The sequence below is a fragment of the Zingiber officinale genome, chromosome 6A (genome assembly GCF_018446385.1).
Source record: "Zingiber officinale cultivar Zhangliang chromosome 6A, Zo_v1.1, whole genome shotgun sequence".
In the NCBI taxonomy this organism is placed as follows: Eukaryota; Viridiplantae; Streptophyta; class Magnoliopsida; order Zingiberales; family Zingiberaceae; genus Zingiber; species Zingiber officinale.
In genome coordinates this window covers 12,179,427-12,184,933 of record NC_055997.1, presented here as the reverse complement: position 1 = coordinate 12,184,933, position 5,507 = coordinate 12,179,427, and the positions used below count along the sequence as shown (strand labels likewise).

The window sequence follows — 5,507 nt, the reverse complement described above, 5'->3', positions numbered from 1 at the left end:
TAGGGGTGACTCCCCTTGTGACCTTGGTGATGGTCTTCCTAGCCCTAGGTCTTGTTCCATAATCGAATGGAGTATCATGATAAGTGGGCTTGACCACTTGAAACTTAGGTTTGTGACCCAAACCTCTCATGTCTTTGGGCTTTGGTTTTTAATCCTTAGACCCTAGAGTTGACTTTTCCAAATTCTTAAGAGTCTTTTCTAAAGTGTCAAGTCTTGACCTCAAGACTTGATTTTCCTTCTTTAATACCTCAAGCTTTAATTTGTCATTTTTCTTTGAGGTATTCCTAGGCATATGTCTAGTTGTTTTGGGATTCCTATCTAGGTTTTCCTTAACCTTAGATGAATTAATTCTAGGGTTGGCATTTCTAGTATTGTCCTTATCTAGGCTAACATGTTTGGCACCTAAGCACATGTATTGGTTTCTATCACTATGTGAAAATCGATAATAGACTTCGGATATTATCCGAAGTAATAGGTAGATAATTACCGAAGTAGACGCACGTGAAGTAAAAGGGTTAATTTTTTTTACTTCACTACACATTTACCGAAGTCTATCACCAGTCCAAAACCGGTTCAAAATCGGACTGTTTTCAAAGTAAAAAAATATTATTACTTCATTGAAACTAGTAAAATGACCGAAGTAGTTGATGATTTATTACTTCATAGGTTTCATTTTTGTCGAAGTAAAATAGGTATACAACTGCACAATTTTTGAATTCTGGTGTAGTAAATGCTTAATTTTACTTCTGCATAATTTGTCTTGGTCGAAGTATTTATTATTGTATTACTTCATCGTAGTATAGAAGTAATAGAGTATATTTTACTACAACAAAAAATTCAATATAACGAAGTAATTTATACGAACTACTTCATAAATTTGATCAATAGTGAAGTAAATAGTTTCTTTAACTACACCACTATTTAAATTTAGTGAAGTCTTTTTTGTTGTATTACTTCATCATTTATTTATAGTATCAAAGTAATTGACCATATTTTACTACAATATAATTTTAATTGACAAAAATTTATATTATAATATTTTACTGCAACACAATATTTTTTACCACCAAAATTAAATAAATATATCACAAATATGTATCAAATACAATCCAAAAGTGTATTCATAAAAGACATGTTTAACTATAACCCAAAAACTTTTGTATCCATAAATCTCTAAATACATGTCTAAAATTTATATCATAGTCTACACTTAGACACCCACATAGAAGTAGACGAATTCGCTCCATTCACTTCTGACTTCATCATACTGAGATTGATTGTAATACTGTTTATTTTTTGATGCTGCAAACTGAAACATTAACAGAAGTTTGAGGATCGATAAAAAATGATTCAATATTTTATAAAAAAAATATTTCATAAAGAAAAAAAATACACCTTTCTCTCCAATTGTGGATCTTCATCCAACACTATCTCTTTCATGTACCGCATCACACAATATTCACATTCAACACCACCATTTTGTTTAACATTACCATAATGAAATTGAAAATGTCATGCAAGAAGTCACAATCCAAAAAATAAAAATTATTAATTATTGTCTAAATACATAGTCACAATACATACTGTCAATTGTTTAAAACCTGGTCCTTTTGAAATACTCCTTGATGCATTGTATATCTTGACCCCACTACATTGTAAACAATAGAAAATTATTTTTACAACCTATAATGAATTGAATGCATTCAAAATCAATATAATCTACTACTTACTTGGTCACAATAGTTTGCCAAGCAAAGTCTCGGTTCCTATTACTCAAAGAGTTCAATAAATATATCATATTCTTATCTTCATTAATTATAGTCAAGATCCAATGGTACCTGTACAAATAAAAATATTACATTGACTAGCATGTAGTAGGAATTGATAAATAATTAAAATCTTACCCAATGTTATATGGGACAATTTCTGCTATCTCTGTTCGATGCTCTCAATTGAGCAGCAATATGTTATGACAATTTACTGCCTTCTTCACCCACACCGCATGTAGGTATGTGACCAAGATCCACAAATGACACATACTTAGCTCTTTTTTCTTTCTTCAAGTATTTGTAAAGGTAACTGCAAGGTAATTACAAGGTAATGACAAAGTAATGAAAAATATAAATATACCCAATGTAAACCAAAGCAAAAGCATGTGAACTAATATTGTGAACAAAGCAAACCATATGAACAAATATTGAATTTAACACATAACATACCATGCCATGTAAATCAAAATTTGTTTGACACCTATCTCTTTCATCTCTATAAAGCGTAAGATATCTTCTCTTAGCAACCATACACTTTTAAGACGTCCAAACATAGCTTCATCAAATTCTATGTGTATACTCTCATCTTCATGCATCAATCTGATAACATACGAGTAGATATACTTGCATGCCATCGGCAATGTTTTTTTAATTTCCTTGTACTTGTCTTGATGACCATGAACATCCGAAGGAAAAAATAATTGATGTTGCACATTTTTCTACAATATTTTAAAACATTCTTATAAGTATTCAAATAATTGAGATTTGAACTCTCCTTTGACTTTCTTTTCCAACAAGTTATCCTACAATATGGGATTGTAACAAATCAATCCAAAAATTCCAATATTATTTAGCAAGGAAATATGGAAATTAGATAAAAAAATATTTATAATTTTTTCAACGACTTCTGCTATCTCCATATTTGTTATGTTGTCAGATTTGTCCTCGCGTGTTTTACGCCAAAGTATCAATTTATCAACTTTCTCATTTTCAACAATTAATTTTTTCTCCCTCTATAATTTCAAAAAATGATTAGTTACATAATATTAAATACTTGCTTGAAAATGACAAATATAATGCTTCGAAGCTTACCAATTCATCCTCTAAGTCGATGTAACCCTTGCGAGAGAGTCTGTGATAATATTTATAATACATCGTCATTCTTTTTTCTTTTTATGAATAACCTACATAAAAGATACATTCATAAACACTTGTATGCATTGTGTGTGTGTGTATATATATATATATATATATATATATATATATATATATATATATATATATATATGTGCATTGGCTTTGTTGAATTAACACAACACTCATATGCATAGCTTAACATATTAAAACGTAACAGTTTGACAATCTGTTGAATGCATTGGTATGTCCGTTCAAAACAAACATTAATAAAAACATACATTAATATAAACTAATTTAATTATTCAGGTGTAAGCATATGCCATTGTAAGATATACTTATTGAAAACAAACATTAATATTGCAAACAAACATATGCCTTTGGTATTTTGCAGGTGTAAGCAAACAAACATTAATATCGCAAGCAAATTTTAAAACGTATAAGCAAACAAAGTATAAAACGTGTAAGCAAACAAACTTTAAAATGTGTAAGCAAACAAACTATAAGGTATTACTTGTTTAAGGTTATATATATTCACATCTTATTAAGGTTATACCGAACAAATAAAGTCTGCAAACAAACTGATTTAATACTTGGAGGTGTAAGCATATGCCATTGTAAGATATACTTGTTGAAAACAAACATTAATATTGCAAACAAACATATGCCTTTAGTATTTTGCAGGTGTAAGCAAACAAACATTAATATTGCAAACAAACTTTAAAACATTAATATTGCAAACAAAGTATATTCCAAAGACTTGTAAGCCTTGTAAGCAAACAAAGTATATTACGTGCTGCAATCCTTAACTATAAAGACTTGTAAGCAAACAAACTATATTCCAAAGAATTGCAAATGCAAACAAACAAATAACACTACACAATATGTAAATGTAGGAACTTGCAAATGCAAAAGAACAAACAACACTATACTTTAAAATACTTGCTACAATCCTTAACACCATTACGTATAGACTTGTAAATGCAAACAAACAACACCCTACAATTTTGTAAGTTATACAACAAGTTACATAAGGAAGATTTGTCTATGAGATATTTCAAAGATTTCCAACTAACACTATATGAACTGTTCCACACCCTCCTCATACTGTTTGGACCTTCTATCCAAGTATATCCAAGATTTATTCATTTAAATCAAGCAAAATCTACAAACAAATAGGTCAACATCAAAAGCTCTAATAATTGAAGATAAGTAGGGCACAAGACATAATTAACCATATGATGAAATAACAAGGAAAATAATCTCAACAGAAGAAAAATCCAGAGCTAACAAAGAGAGAAATTGAAGTAGATAGCATAAATAAGCAAAGCCTTAAATCAGTAGTGATAAATGAAGTAAATAGCATTTCTGATCCCCTTTACAACTACAGTTTCCATAGACAAGTGAATATGCACCTCTAATGCACTATCTAATACCAATGTTCAATTTTCTAATTTAACTTGATCCATCATATGCCATCAACCTAATTGATGGAAATCAAATGAAGTCTACAACCAACTAGTGAAGCAAAGTCAAGATCAACATATTAGGTAAACATAAGATGTACTATTAACTAAATGGGGGGAAAAAAAGTTCAAAGTATTGATGAATTAATCTCTGGAAACAAAAGAAATCTGCTAGAAAAATCAAGAAAAAATTCAACTTGGATCAAGAAAAATAATAAAAGGGTTGCTGCAATGTAAAACTAAAATCAAAATCAATTCTTTAAAACCGGCATGAGAAAGAAGGAGACAAATGCCCTAGGCAAATCAACCATGCTCTGTTCCTCTTATCCATACCTCTCTCGACAAGGGAGGTGGAGACTGCACGGATGGAAGTTATAGGAAAGCCCCGCCCCAAGCATAGCAGCGGTGTGGGGTGCTTCCGCCAAAAGTGGAGAGTGAACACAGTGTAGGGGAAGAACTGCTGTGACCTCCGGGGTCTGCAGATGTTGGAGGAGAAGAGGCGAGACAAGGAGCGTGGTGAGGAGAGAAGGCGCCTTCAGATAGTGCTGGAGCAAGATAAGGAGCAGAGTAGCGCAACCCTCTCCATGTCGCCCGCCGCCCTTGTCTTTGATTTCCAAGAGAGAAGACGAGATGGAGCTTGAAGATAAAGACGTGAAGATGGGTCGACTTTCTTGTGAAACTTAAAACTTAGAAAAGTGAAGAATGTTATAAGGATTAAAATATTTTCACCGGTTCAAAATTTTTACTTCAACATTCAAACATATCAATTATATTTTACATCTTAATACTTCATAAAATATATAATACAAAGTAAAATATCAAATAAAATTAAAAACGGATTCATATTTTTTAACCTGCGTAGTCTAAAATAATATTTACTATATCAAAATTATTACTGAAGTTAACGATCATATATTACTTCATAATTAATAATTGCCGAAGTAAATAATAGCGAAGTCTATTAATAAAATTCACATAGTGTATGATTATCATGCTTATCATTATTGATGATTGCAATAGAACTACTAGCATGTGTCTTATTATAATTGCAAGAATGTGCCTTAAAGGGTACCTTAGGGTTTGCCTTAGCTCCCTCCATAGATGTGCTTGGTCTCTTATCCTTGTGAGGTTGCCTCCC

The 5,507-nt window shown here is 31.1% G+C and overlaps 1 long non-coding RNA gene across 4 annotated transcripts; it reads right to left on the bottom strand.

Moving 5' to 3' along the window:
• Positions 1 to 1,118: 1,118 nt before the first annotated feature.
• On the bottom strand, positions 1,119 to 5,038 carry LOC121995831. Of its 4 annotated transcripts, none has more exons than XR_006115919.1 (6): positions 4,703 to 5,038; positions 2,862 to 2,953; positions 1,905 to 2,079; positions 1,731 to 1,838; positions 1,396 to 1,648; positions 1,119 to 1,309 (listed from the first exon to the last, which is right to left on the bottom strand). It is a non-coding gene; the product is annotated as an uncharacterized LOC121995831 (long non-coding RNA). The 4 variants fall into 4 exon arrangements; XR_006115920.1 differs by having other exon boundaries at positions 2,862 to 2,901; XR_006115918.1 differs by lacking the exon at positions 2,862 to 2,953.
• Positions 5,039 to 5,507: the final 469 nt, after the last annotated feature.